Source organism: Microcaecilia unicolor, chromosome 12 (genome assembly GCF_901765095.1).
Source record: "Microcaecilia unicolor chromosome 12, aMicUni1.1, whole genome shotgun sequence".
Classification (NCBI taxonomy): domain Eukaryota; kingdom Metazoa; phylum Chordata; class Amphibia; order Gymnophiona; family Siphonopidae; genus Microcaecilia; species Microcaecilia unicolor.
Window position 1 is genome coordinate 29,666,906 of NC_044042.1, and position 15,321 is coordinate 29,682,226.

General features: G+C 42.9%; 1 protein-coding gene across 1 annotated transcript in view; it reads right to left on the minus strand.

The window, feature by feature from the left end:
- Positions 1-14,868: 14,868 nt before the first annotated feature.
- OARD1 (O-acyl-ADP-ribose deacylase 1) overlaps positions 14,869-15,321 on the minus strand; it is a 35,809-nt gene continuing 35,356 nt past the window's right edge. The window contains exon 7 of the transcript XR_003943971.1: positions 14,869-14,879. The gene's annotated coding sequence lies outside the window, so the exon portion shown is untranslated. The remainder of the gene's footprint in view (positions 14,880-15,321) is intronic.

Genomic DNA, 15,321 nt, shown 5'->3' on the forward strand with positions numbered 1-15,321 from the left:
TAGTGCATTTGCAGAGTTACTCTGTGCGGTAATCCAGGGCAAAGTGAAAGACCCTGTCGCCCTATAACCAGTTCCTGGTCTGCAAAAAATTATTTCTGACTCTAGATCTGGTGAAGAGCTCAGAACTATTGCATTGCTATTTCTCCCTAGTGTTTAACTGTCTTTATACCCACCAATATCTCTGTCCTCTGAAAACTTGACCACTTTACTTTTGAGTTGACTGAAAGTAACCATAACTACATCAACTGGCAAACCATTCCAAAACTTTTCTGCTTTGCGATAAGATTCCCTTTCTCTGAAGAGGGTGAAATTTATTATTCTCTTCCTTTCATATCTGCTTTGGTAAAAGATCACTGGTGATTACTTCTCAACCTGTTTTTAGCGACAATCAAGTATAAAGTCTAAGACAGGTATTATACTACCGCAGTGCTTGAGCGACACAAGCTGATTATGATTTTGAATGGCCACAATGAATACACATAAGATGTATCTGTATGCAGTGGAGGTAGTGGTACATGTAAATGCATCTTATGCAAATTTCTTGTGCATATCTTGAAAACCTGAATCACTGGTGGCATTTGAAGACCAGAATTGCCTACATCTGAGCTGTGATGGTCCCTTGTGAACCTTTAGCCTGAGGTTCAGAACCTTTATAGTCTGGGGTGGGAGAGGGCTTTAATTTATGTAATCCATTCCCACTGGGGAAACAAAAATGTTACAATCATGGTCATATCAGAGGAAAAAAGGATCCTCGGGACATCCTTGTAGAATACTTTGATGTACTTGTATAGTTTTCCTAATATAAATTGCCCCACTATGGACAATCAGCCCATATCCTCTCCATGTCTCCATTATTAATTTAGTGACCTCTTTTTTTTTTTTTTTTTACCGTTTTGGAGATGCCATATACAGGCACAGGATAATTGCTCTTTATTCCCCCCTTCCCCCACTTAAGTAGGTGGATCATCATGTGCCCAGCTGTGAAGGCTACAGCTGCCTGGCTTTCCACACCCTTTCCAGTTTGTATTATCTAATATTCAGAGCCTTTTTCTTTGTTGATGTTAGCAGGTATACTACACCTGCATGTTCTTGTGCCCTATGCATTACTGTACATACCTCCACATTAAATTTCACCTGAAAGCTGCCTAATTATTGGAGATGTTCTGTAAGCTCAGTGATTCTAGCTGTCTAGAGGTTGGTGTTCTGTACAAAACTCAGTAATAGAGCTATTCTTTTTTTCTTGTGATTCTTGAAATAGTCCTACAGGTTCTCCAGTGCATCTCAGTGGTGTGGAGATAGGTTAGAAATCTGGGGTGGCTCTGGGTGACTGGAGTTTATCATCCTTATGTGTAGGTTATTTCTGGATCTGCAACCAGTGTAAACTGAGCCCTTAGTTAGCTGTAGGCTTTTCCACTGCTTGTTTGGGTGTCTTTGTATTGTATCCTCTTCATCAACAGCTGGCCCCTCTCTTTAGTTTATTAAAATACTTGATATACAGCCTTTCGAAGTATATCCATCTTTATGATCCTGTGGCCGCTCTATCCCTGGTTAGGGAACCCCTTTCCTGGAGAACTTGCTGCCTTATATGCAAGTGAAGGAAGGTTACATGAGGGAGAAGGTGGGATAGACCTACTCACATGTTTTGGGCAGTAATTTGAAACATGACTGACTGCTTTTCCACAAGTGAATCAGGAGCCAGCATTCAGCAAATCACACGGTAATTTGCCTGACCCCGGCCAACCTGTTGAAACTGGGCCCTGTGGGGTTGGGTAGCTGATGGTAGGCAGGCCATTCCCTCATTCATTTATTTATGAAATGAGACTACAAAACACCCACCGATGTGGAACTCATAAGGTACTTTTTAATAAAATAACATGCTGTGAGGGATGTCTCTTCTGATATGAGATATCACTGTGCTCCACCACTACGAGTGATGTCTCTCTTCTAGAGGCCTTGCCTCACTCTGTTATTAACAAGATTGCTTACCTAAGCAGCATCAGAGAACCTTTCTTATATCTTCAGAGCCACATTGCTGGCTGACTTTGCTAACTTGTGAATCATGGTCTTCTTACCCACACATCCTTCCTATGAGAAGCCCTGCCAGAGGAGAGGTGGGGGCCTGGTAAACGGGTTACCACTGCTCAAGAAGTGGGCTGGCCTTATTGAAAACCATGGCTTAGATTTGCTTATTTTTTTTTTCTTTATGTTTTGTTCTCTGATGGGTTGAGTGGACAGTGATAGTTTACCTTGCTAGTATATAAGGGATGTCACTGACAGGTTTATGCCTTTTTAAACCTTTTTTTTTTTTTTTACTCAGCCCGTCTCTCCCTTGTCCTCACCTGAGGCAAGTTATACACTCCTTAACTTGGGAGGTGGCAAAAGTCTCTCTATGTCCATCCCAGAGGGCAGTGCTGGAATCTGCCTTGGAAGTAGGGTGGTGGGAGAAGAGAGCTGAGGGGACTGTATTAGATTTGAGTTAGTTTATATATATCCCAGGTTTTGGTAACCAGGACTGTTTTTAAGATTTTTTTTTTTTTTTACTGTCTTTGTATCAAATAATGTGTTCTGTAAACTCAGGAGTTGATTGTTCTGTATATATTTAAGTACTTTTCAATCGGCATGATGATAAAAGGGAATTATTCCTAGCTGTGATAACCCTCTGCTAATATAACTCTGCACTCCCATGCAGGCCTAGTTTCTGTCATAACTGTGCTAGTATTTACTATAACAGCGCTCTCCATATGCCAGAGCTACGGGCCCTGTCCTTGGGCTGGACGTTAAAGGGGTTGGTCAGTAACTCACCTGTACAGGGTCTGGAAGCACCATTGGGGAAATTCATGTCTGACCTTCCTCCCTCACTGCGTCTCTCCTTTCCTCTTGGGCCCGCCCTTGTCTGACGTAAGTAACCTACGTCAGACGGGGGCCGGCCCAGGAGGAAAGGAGAGACGCGAAGACTGGAGGCATCAGCTGTTCTTTCTGCCCGTGCAGCGCCTTCACACAGAGGTGAGAGGCGCTATGTGGGCCGGTAAGGAGGAGAGGGGACCGGTAGAGGGTGGGAGCAGCGGCGACGACAACCTTAGGGGGGCGGGGCACGGGGCGGAGGATGGTGGGAGGCGGAGCAGTGGTGGGAGAAGGAGAAGAGACAGACAGGAAGGGAGGGGGGCCCGGCGCTGCAAAAGGTTTTTTTTTCATACAGGGAGAAGCGGGGAGCAGCGGCGACCTCGGGGGGGGGGGGGGGGGGGGGGGGGCAAGGCCGTTCATACAGGATGCTCCTGATGAGCGCCTTTGCCCCCTCCCGATCCTTTTTTTTTTTTTCACTTTTAGATTGATGCAGGGGGAGCGGGGAGAAGCAGCGACCTCATGCGTCAATAAAGGATGCCCCTGATGCACGTTTTCGCCCCCTCGCTTTTTTTTGGGTGGTTTTTACAGAGAAGATTTTAGTCGGACAGCCCTAACGACAGGTACAGACCTGTCATTAGCTTTCCAGCAGTTTTCCAGCGTTAGGGCAGGCGGAAAACTTTAGTGCATCTCGTTTCAATAGGGTTTCTACACAATTTGCTCATCTGCATTCCGTTTTCGTTTTCTGCTAGCATCGTCAGAAAATGGCCTTTAATGCATGCCACGGTTCAAAAATTCTTCGTTAAAGGGTCGTTAAAGTTTAGTGCATCTGGGCCTCAATGCATTTTACACAAATGAATAATCCCCCCCTCCCCTTCCCCATTTTGATGAAATCTTTCCTTTAAAAATTTTCCTTTTTTACAGTGGGGCTGGACTCACTCTTCAGTTGTCTTGTCTAGCGCTTGCTACTGTTTGTGTAATGTTTTATTTTCTGTAAAAACTATGCATGTAAAATAAAAATGTGAAATTTTGTGGCCTTGATAATTTTTTGTACAATTTTATTTATTTTTAAATGGGAATTTGATTATTTTAAATGGAAAATACAAAAAAGGGGGAAATGATCTGAGAATCTAAACCTGTGGTTATCCAAAAACGATAATGAAGAGTCCAGTAAGTCTCTATGGCAATATACACTTCTTTTATTTATTTTTTACAGTATTCGAGTTTTCTTGTTAAAAACGAGGAAAAGACCTCAAAATGTCCTTCTGCTTACTCTTAATTTTCAGCGGCTTTAACTGGGGGTGTGGTGTTCATCACTGGTCATAAAAATCTCGTCATTTTTACTTTACTTTTTCACTTGGAATATTTCTTTAAACTTTATTTGATTTATCCTTAAAAAATCTTCAATGCGCTATTTTTGAAAAAAGACCTTTTTTCAAAAATAGAGCATTGAAGGCAGGATAGGCAGTGGGCCAGTGGCAAAGAGCTTGTAGTAAAGGCTGTCTAGTGACTTGGCCGACCACAAGGGCTGTGAGTTAGATGCACACAGATCAGGCGGCTGTCTGGTGGCTTATATCAACTTCTATATCAGAGCTTCCTAAACTGGGTTGGGACCCCAAAGAGGTTCACACCCTAGGTGGGCTCTCCACAGTGCATCATTATTCTGCATCTCGAAAGGTGTCACAGTTTTATTTGGCTGTAATCATGGGGTAACAGAACAGATCCCAGATGAAAATTCCCAAAATTCAGTTCTTAAGACTCTACCCAACATGGTCCACCTTTCACCTGACAAGGGCTGCCTCAGGGGTATGTAACACACTTATTTTATTTTTTTATTACATTTGTACCCCGTGCTTTCCCACTCATGGCAGGCAATGGAGGGTTAAATGACTTGCCCAGAGTCACAAGGAGCTGCCTGTGCCGGGAATCGAACTCAGTTCCTCAGTTCCCCAGGACCAAAGTCCACCACCCTAACCACTAGGCCACTCCTCCACACTTGGAAATGTACCAGATCCAAGGTCACTGTGAAAATGCTCAGTAAAGCTCAAGCTTAACAGCAACAATAACAGAGCCACCTCGTTGCTAGTAGCATCCTAAAGAACTGAATTTGGGGAATTTGTGTCTAGGACCTGTTCTTTTTCCCATCAATTTGATACAGATCTGTATAGCCTCATTAGTACATCATGGGGTCACAGCCACAAAAAGATTGGGAAGCACTATTCTATGTAAATCTCTGATGAGGCATTGTGTATGGCCTCAGAGTACTGACAAGCAGGATAAAGAATAGTTTCATGTCATCTGCAAATATCCACATGTGGATATCATCAATAACAAAATATATGGTGAGTGCCAGCTTCTTCACTTTTATTACATTGAATTGAATGAATGAAGAAAGAAAGAAAGATTCTACATTTCTTTGATTTAGCAGGCGCCCTGTTTCTGGCCATGGCTGAAAAGAAGCCTTCTGAATTCAAGGCTGCTCACTTTGTAATGTCAAGATATCCTTCACTCGGTGCATCTAGTATCTGGGAGTGATGTAATGAACTGTTCTGCCTCTGAGGGCTAGTCATGCAGTGTACACAGTTCAAACGACTGTATAACCAGTCATATTGACTTCAACCGAGTGCAAGCATTAGACATGCTCTGCAATGCCTAAGGTATCTGCACAGCTTAAAGGATGCCCATTCACTCTCTACTTGTGAGGATACTGGGCACCATGAGCAATGCAGTGCCAGAGTGAATGACATAAGAATAGCCATACTGCATCAGAGTAATGGTCCATCTAGCCCTGTATCCTGCTTCCAGCAGTGGCCAATCCAAATCAAAAGTGCCTGGCAAAAACCCAATTAGCACCATGCCATGCTATCAATCCCAGGGCAAGCAGTAGCGTCCCTCATGTCCATCTCAATGACAGACTATGGACTTTTCCTGCAGGAAATTATCCAAACCTTTTTTTAAATGCAGATATGCTAACCGCCATTACCACATCCTCTGGCAACGAGTTCCAGAGCTTAACTATTCTTTGAGTGAAAGAATATTTTGTCCTATTTGTTTTAAAGTATTTCCATGCAATTTCATTGCGTATCCCCTGGTCTTTGTACTTTTTGAATGAGTGAAAAATCAATTCACCTTCACCCGCTCCACAGCACTCAGAATTTTGTACACCTCAATTATATTCCTCCTCGGCCATCTCTTTGCCAAGCTGAAGAGCCCTAACCTCTTTAGCCTTTCCTCATATGGGAGCAGTTCCATCCCCTCATCATTTTGGTTGCTCTTTGAACCTTTTCTAATTCTGCTATAACTTTTTTGAGATGAAGAGGCATATTATCAAAGCACTTGGCCTTCCAAAGTTCCATAGGTTTCTATGATGGTGACCAGAATTGAACCATACTCAAGGTGAGGTCGCACCATGGAGTGACACAGAGACATTATACTATTGTCTTATTTTGCATCCCTCTCTTAATAATTCCTAGCATCTTATTTGCTTTTATGGCTGCCGCCACACATTAGGCGTATTGCCTACAATGACATCTAGGTCTTTTTCTTGAGTGCTGACTCCTAAAGTGGATCCTAGCATCAGGAACCTATGATTCAGATTATTCTTTTCAATATGCATCACTTTGCATTTGTCTAAATTAAATTTCATCTGCCATTTGGATGCCCAGTCTTCCTGCAATTCTTCACAGTGCGCATGCGAATAGTTTCACGTCCTCTACAAATTTAGTCACCTCACTCGTTCGATTTCCTGATCATTTATAAATATGTTAAATAGCACCAGTCCCAGTACAGACCCCTGCAGCACTCTACTATTCACCCTCCTCCATTGAGAAAAATGGCTATTTAACCCTACCCTCTTTTCTGTCCAATAACCAATTCTTAATCCACAGAAGGACATTGCCTCCTATCCCATGACTCCTTAATTTTCTCAGGAGTCTCTCATGAGGTACTTTGTCAAAAGCTTTCTGAAAATCTAGATACATTACATCAATTGGCTCATCTTTATCAACATGCCTTCAAAGAAATTAAGCAAATTAGTGAAGCAAAAGGAGGGAGAAGTGACTAGGAGGGGGATACAGATGGAGAAAGGGGGACATTATGGAGGGGCAGAGAGTGAATAAAGATAGTGAAGTATGACTGGAAAATGGATACAGAGAAAAGAAGGGAAACAGAGGGAGGGGATCATGTTAGGGCACAGATATAAACAGAAGCAGGAGTTTGATGGGGGATGAGAGAACCTTGGAGGGGGAATGTTGGGAAGTGGATATAGATGGAAGGAAGTATGAGAGAGAGGGAGATACTGTATGCATAAGAGGAATCACAAGGAAGGAAAAAATACAGAGAGGGGAGAGAAAAGTGACTGGAAGAGAGCTATACGTGGGGGTGAATGACTGAGAGGAAATACAGATAGAGGGAGTTGTTGGGAGAGGGACAGATACAGACGAGGTGACTGAGAGGGAGATACATATGAGAGACGTACAATAGATGGATTTAGCACTGATAGGAGGTATATATATATATATATATATATATATATATATATATATATATATATATATAGTGTGATAGGGAGGGAGGATACATACATTATTACTGGGAGGGTAACTGGGATACACATTGAAGGAGTGATAGGGAGGGGGATATAGACAGTATAGATTGGGGGAGTGATTGAGGGGGGAAGGAGATATATATGAAGGGGAATATGAAAAGAAGGGAGAATGACTGGGAGGGGAATGCATCGTTTATCATTTATTAAAATTTTCTATACCACCATACAAAGATATTATACTATACTAGAGGCTTATAGCCCACCAAATCCTTTAAAAAAAGGTGCAAGACAGGTAACAGAAAACCCAAGCCAAGCATAACAATTCATACAAGCACAAAAAGAAAAAAACATAACATGTATAACTTCACAGATTAAGAGGGAGTGATAAAGGAGTATATACAGTATAGAGTGGGGGAGGGAGGGGATACATATGATATAGAATGAGGGGAGCAGGGATTAGGAGGGGGATACAAATAGAGGAAGCCAGCAGTGGTTGTGAAGAGGTGAATCAGAAATGTGACAGGCAGGGCCCAATGTTTGAAGGAAAAGGCAGCTTGTTGGGGAGGGTGTCGCTATGGTGATTCTCTCCCCCCCTCTCTGATGTATTTATAAATGGAATAGTCACAGCTGGAAATGGTGTTAGCAAGAGAACATGTACCAGGCATGGAGATGCTGGAATCCTGAAAATAAACTCCTCCCCCTCCCCCCTCCATTTCAAACAGCTGTTCTTGGATATCAAGAGCTAAACTTGGCAAAAGGCAGACATGCCAGCTACAGAAGCAATGAGTCTTCGTCCAATCAAAAGAAAAGCAGCACCATACAGAAAGAGAAAATCAAATGATCCTAAGGACCATCCTGGCTCTGCCATTCACCAGCCCCACTGAAATGCCTCAAAACTCACTTCTGTCTATTCATGTTCCTTTCCCACCGGTCACTCTTCCACCTATCATTCATCCTAACACCCCATTCACCTTCCATTTACCCTAACTCCACGACCACCCCACCCCAACTTTAAACGACGTCTTTCTTTAAATGTCTGCTTAGTTCTCTGTCATCCTTTATCTCTTTGTAACACCAATTTGTATCTTTTACCCCTGACGAAGAATGGCAACCTTCGAAAGCTAATCAAGAAATGTATTAAGTTATGTCCAATAAAAAAGGTATCATCTTATTTTCTTTTCCATGTTTTATTTTGTTTGATTTCTATTGATATCTTTTACCCTGTAATGGCAATGCCATAACAGATCTTTGTAAGCCACATTGAGCCTGCAAATAGGTGGGAAAATGTGGGATACAAGTGCAATAAATAAAATAAATATATTTTCTATTCACCCTAATACTCTAAACACCTTCCATTCACCCTAACATACCATACACTTCCCATTCATCCTTGCTTCCTACTCACCCTAACACCTTATACACTTCCTATTCCCACTAACATTCCAATCACCTCCCATTCATTTCCTGCACACTTTAACACTCCATGCAACTCCAGTTCACCCTACCATAGTATATACATCCTATTCACTCACCCTAACATTCCAGTTACCTCCCATTCACCCTAACACCCTTGCAACTGGTCATAGGCAGCAGAGACTCGTAGGGTGCCTCAATTAATCTGTATATGTTTGCATTCCAAAATTTCAGTAGCTAACACAATTTCACTCTGATCCTCATAAATACCTGAACAGAGACCTTTGGAATTCTCCCAAAACTGGGTTTGAGCAAAGGTTGTTAGATGGAAACCTAACCAAAATGCAAAAGTTTTCTTCATATACTATTAACTGAGATCGCTGAAGCACCAAAATTAAAAAACGGGATCTTCCAGTTTTTAACATGTACTAATCCTCACATTCCTTAGGATTCATTGCTCATTCCCCTACCTTATCTAGTACCAAGGCTTCATAATTTCTTTGGTATCAGTAGGGAAATTTTTGCCTGTGTTCTGATTCTGGGCTGACATAATTAGACCTCTCACAACTTGTAGAATCAGTTAGGTTCTGGGCATAGCCAAAGATTGTCTGCTGTGTTCAGAAGTGCAGTGAGTTCCGTGAAGGTCAGCATCCAGAAAAAGCAAAGTGATATATGGATGCCAATCATGTTTTTGTCTAGGTCAGGGCACACGAGCTATCTCGTGGGAGGGCACAGCAGCTGAGTACTTGCACAAAGCAGTGTCCTAGGTCTATAGAGGGGGGGAGGAGAGACAGATACAGGAGGAGGAGGAGGAGGCTCACTTATCTAGTAAAGTGCTTCCAAAATAAAGTGGGTCAGCAGGATGGGGGAGTGGAGCACTGGAGAAGCTAGATATCAGGACTCCCAAACTAAGTGTGGGAAAATGTCAGGGGTGAGAGTGATTGGGCTGTCCTGTGGACATAGATACCAATCTGGGCAACGGAAAACCAACAACAAACACTCTAAGGTATAAACAGAAATGAAGTGAAGTACAGCCCAGCCCAGCCCAGCCCAGCCCACGAATGTACCCCTAAACCCAACAGAGAACCTTGACTGGTTTTTTTGTTCACTCTGTACATACCTGTCGGATTTTGGGAGTACACCCCTGGCCTGACAGGTATGTGCAAAGTAAACAGAAAACAAGTTAACCAAAGACCAGGGGTGTACCCCTAAAACCCGACAGGTATGTACAATGTAAACAGAAAATCAGTGAACCACAGGCCAGGGTTATACCCCCAAATCCCAGCAGGTATTTACAGTATAAACAGAAAACCAATGAACCACAGGCCTAGGGTGCACCCCCAAATCCTGATAGGTATACACAGTATAAACAGAATAAACAGTCATCCAGAGGTCAGGGGTCTATCCCTAAAATCCAACAGGTATGTACAGTGTAAACAGAAAATCAGTGAACCATAGGTCAGGTTTATACCCCCCAATCCCAACAGGTATTTACAGTATAAACAGAACAATTTGTTAAGAATATACCAAGAAGCACTACTCATACCTGTATTACTAGTGCCCACCCACGTTAACTCGGCCCATCCAAAATATCAGAGTAAACAGAAAACCAGTGAATCAGAGGCCAGGGGTGTACCCCCAAATCCAAACAGATATGTGTGATGTAAACAAATCCAGCAAACTACAGGCAAGGGGTGTACCCTAAATTCCAACATGTTTCTAATGCTAACATTTATTTTTATGGCACAGTGTTAAAAACTTATCAACATTGTACAAGTACAATAAATCTCTCCAAGAGTTTAGAATCTAAGGGCCAGATACACTAACCAGTGCTACTGTAAGCTAATACACCTTAAGGTGCTTTAGTAAATCTAGCAATAAATGTGTACCACTGGCAATGACAGATAAAGTGATTTGCCCAAGTTGTGGGATTTGAACCCACTTCTCTAACCCAGTGATTCCCAAACTTTTTTGTATGGCAGAACCTCTAAAATATTTTTCATACACCCAGGAGCCCCACTTCTCAAGCCCTCCCTGACATAAGAGGCCCCCTCTCCCAGAACCACCTGTAGGCTTGCCCTCCCCCAGGGCCTACCTATTGTTGGTGTCTAGAGGGGGTAGAAGCGATCCCCAGTCACTCCTGCTCATGCCAGCTCTGCTAACAAAATGGCTGCTGGGCCCTCCAATCTCAAAATGGCTGCCTGGACATCCAGCAGGAGTCTCGCACAACTGCCGCCTGAAGTCCTAGCAGCCATTTTGTCAGCAGAGCTGGCATGGGAAGGAGTGACTGGGAATCGCTCCTGCCCTGACTGGCACGGAACCCCTGCAGAGAGTTTGTGAAACCTAGTTTGGAAATCACTGCTTTCACTACTAGGCTACATCTCCATATAGTTATCAGAAAGCCAATAAACCACAGCCCAGGTGTGTGCAGTGTAGACAGAAGCCAATAAACCCTAGCCAAGAGCTATACCCTAAAATCCAGCCATGGGTACAATTCAAACAGAAAGCCAACAAACCCTAGCTCAGAGGAATAACCCTCTGAGCCTAGGGACATACCCCAATACTAAAGAAGGTGTTTACAATGTAAACAGGAAAGCCAGCAAAATATGGCCCAGGATGTATCCTCAAATGCAAGACGGATGTGTATAGCGACTGGCTGTCTAACATCAATTCAAGAATGGGCTAAAAACAACAAACTTTGCCTGAACCCAAGTAAAACCGAGCTTCTATGGGTCCCTAACACAAGTGGGGACATACCTGACATCAAAATTTCTTTTGGGAAACATGAACTCCCCCTCAAATCACAAGTCAGAAACCTTGGAATACAGCTCAATTCCCCACTTACTCTGATCCCCCAAATCCAAGCAACCTTCAAGAGTAGCTTCTTTCATTTGCGACAATTATCCTATCTCCTAGTCTTGAAGGCATGCACAACTAAGACAAGGCTTGCCTTCTCAATGTAAGATTATTGTAATGCACTCCACACTGGTCTGACTACAAAGGGTTTACACCAGCTCCAATTGATTCAGAATGCTGCAGCAAGACTAACAGAAGGTTGTAAGTGACATGAGCACATCACATCACATCACACCTTAAAGGAAATGGCCTTGAGTATTTGAAGAACAGGATCTCCCTGTACACACCTTCAAGGTGACTAAGATCCTCCCAAAGAGTTTCTCTAACACAATGTGATACCTGCAAGCGAGCCTTCTCCGGAGTAGCCTCCACGCTCTGGAATGCACTCCCTGAAAGGCTTCACTTAACACAAGACTATTTCTACTTTAGGAAGAAGGTGAAAGCTTGGCTCTTCAACCAGGCCTTTTACGGAAGAAGTAAATGACACCGGCTGCACATACTATAGAAGGACGTGTTTATCCACTCCTGCCCTAGCTAAGATAATGTTCAACCATCTTTCTTTAACTAGTCCCTTATTTTCTTACTCCTTTTACTCTATCTATATGTTCCATCTTTGCTTACACCCTATACTGTCTATTAAAAGGTTTATTGGGCATTGTGTTGTCATTACTTTGTATTGTTATTTGAATATTTTTACTGCTTTAATTGTTTATTGCTTATGTTTGACTTATATATATATATATATATATATATATATATATAGTAGGATTTACTTACTAAAGAAAACTAGTGGAACACAAGTCAGGGTAGAACCCCCAAACTTAGATAACTCTGTATAGTGTAAAGAGAAAACCTGCATAACACAGCCCAAGCAGTACCCTCAAATCCTAATGGATATTATAGTGTAAGAGAGATTCAACATGGTAAGGCCCAAGGGTGTGTCCTGTACCTATGTAGCTGTGTATAGTGTTAACATGGGTCATCCATCTGAGACCTATAGCTTTCAGTAGTACAACCAAGGCAGGCTACACATTATATATAGAGTCTTAGAGAAAGTACCCTAATGGGCTCACAGTCTAAGTGTTTTGTACCTGGGGCAATGGAGGGTTAAGTGATTTATCCAGGGCCACAATGGATCTCAGTTCCTCTAGTTCTCAGCCCACCACATTTACCATTAGGCTACTCTTCCCTAAAGCCAGCGAAGACCAACCAAAGGCTGTACCCGCAAACAAAGGCAGGTGTGTACTGTGTAATCAGAATGTTACTGTAGCATAGCCCAGGGTATACCCCCAAAGCCGGACAGGTTTATATTGTATAATCAGGAAACCAGCTATACATGTGATTAGAAAGCTAGCAGGCAGGCCAGCCTGGTGGTCTCTGGCAATGTCGTCTGTAGCCAGAAGGCCTTATCTGCTTTAATTCCTGGGTCAGGACTTCTGTTTTCTGGGTTCACCACCACTGGGGATATTGTGGAGGCTGTACAGCAATGGATCTAACAATAGTTTTGTAAGTATAAATTAAACAACATTTTTAAAATGAGATAGATTATGTAAAAATCCAGCGCCACTATCAAAATCACAGAAAGGGAGTAGCATGTGTTAGTCTATCAAAAATAAAATTCATTGAAAGCAGCTGGGTTGGTATGCTTTCCTTGCAAAGCTGCCCCATTCTCAGGCAGTCAGTCTTGATCTTGAAAAGTGCATATTTATCATCAGTATCTCTCTCAAAAAGCACCAATCTCTAGTGCCTGTTGGTTTCTTTTTTTGTATCTCATTTCAGAGAATAACAGTAACACAAGAAAGGACATTTTTAAAGGCCATGTAAAGAAGTAGGCTTTTATTTATTTGAGCTTGGCTCACAACTTTTTTTAGTTGCAGGTCAAGCAAGGCATATTACATTCAGGTGCTGTAGGTATTTCCTTGTCCCTAAAGGACTTACCTGAGACAAGAGGGTTAAATGATTTGCCCAAGGTCACAGCCACAGTGGGATTTTGAACCAGACTTCCCTGGTTCTCCACCCACTGCCCTAACCATTATGTGTGCATAAAGTTATTCACATGCAGCCTGAATGTGTGTAATTGTACTAGAATGGAGCAAGAGGTGCAGAATTTTGAAAATAAACACAGACGTATGTAAATTCACCCATAAAATTAGTGCATGCAAAGAGCAGGTGCAAATGTAAGTGCATAACTTCCCTGGGGTAATTGTGGGGGTCACAATGCCTGAGAAAGGGGCTCAGGTAATAGGCATAGAAAATGCCACAGAAAGGGACAAGATCGGATTCCTGAGAACAAAGGGGGTCATTCTCTATAGATCGCCTAAAGTTAGGCAGCGGCCTAATGTGTGCTATGTGCAAGTTGTGCTTGCAACTCCCGTTCTAGAATACTAAAGTAAGCTCACATTTACACATCTAACTTTAGGAATGAGAACTTATACTAGCTCAATGGCTGCTGTGTAAATGCTAGAATTGTAGAACCTGTGTGCAAACTGCTCAACCCACCCCTCCCCTTTGAAATTGAACACTCAGGAATGGTATATAAAATAATGAGTGGAGTGGAACAGGTGGATGTGAAGCGTCTGTTCACGCTTTCCAAAAATACTAGGACTAGGGGGCATGCGATGAAACTACAGTGTAATAAATTTAAAACAAATCGGAGAAAGTTTTTCTTCACCCAAAGCGTAATTAAACTCTGGAATTCGTTGCCGGAGAACGTGGTGAAGGCGGTTAGCTTGGCAGAGTTTAAAAAGGGGTTAGACGGTTTCCTAAAGGACAAGTCCATAAACTGCTACTAAATGGACTTGGGAAAAATCCACAATTCCAGGAATAACATGTACAGAATGTTTATACGTTTGGGAAGCTTGCCAGGTGCCCTTGGCCTGGATTTGCCGCTGTCGTGGATGGGATGCTGGGCTCGATGGACCCTTGGTCTTTTCCCAGTGTGGCATTACTTATGTACTAGAGCACACAACTTATCAAATACCAGCTAAAGGCAGTTACACATGTTAACTGCTAACTGGTGCCAATTTGCACAACTTAAGGCCAATTATAGCCTCTTATTAAATTAAGTTACACGTGCAACTGACCTTATTCTATAACTTGCCACCGAGACATACAGCTGGGCCGGGGGCAGTACTGCTGCCTGCCCCTCCCCCCCCTCCCCCCCCCACACACACACACTTGGGCCGCCACCCTCACCCACCCCCTTACCTTCCTGTATCTGATTGCTCTTCCCTCGGTCTATCGTCTCCTACTCCTGTGTGCTGGGACCCGGATGATTGCATTAACACGATAACCTGGGTCACCCGGGTTATGGCATTACTACAATATCCGGGTCCTGGCACATAGGAGCAGGAGAGACACAGACCCTGAAGCAGGCAGGCAGGCAGGCAGGAAAACGTTTGCTGGCACCATGTCCCCCCTTGGAGGCCAGGTCTGAGGAATTTTGCACCCCCCTCTCCATTCTCGGTGGCCCTGCTTGCAAATTTGCACATTAGTTGCTAATTTGGGTGCATATCTTTCTAGAATTAGGGGGCTAGCATCCAAGAAAAACATTTTGGGAATGATTCTGAGGTGGAATATGCTGGGCAGTTAGGTCTTCATTTTTCATTGTTTATTCCAGTTCTGGCTTTCACATTTAGAACAAAAGCTCCCTTTCCTCTCCATCCCCC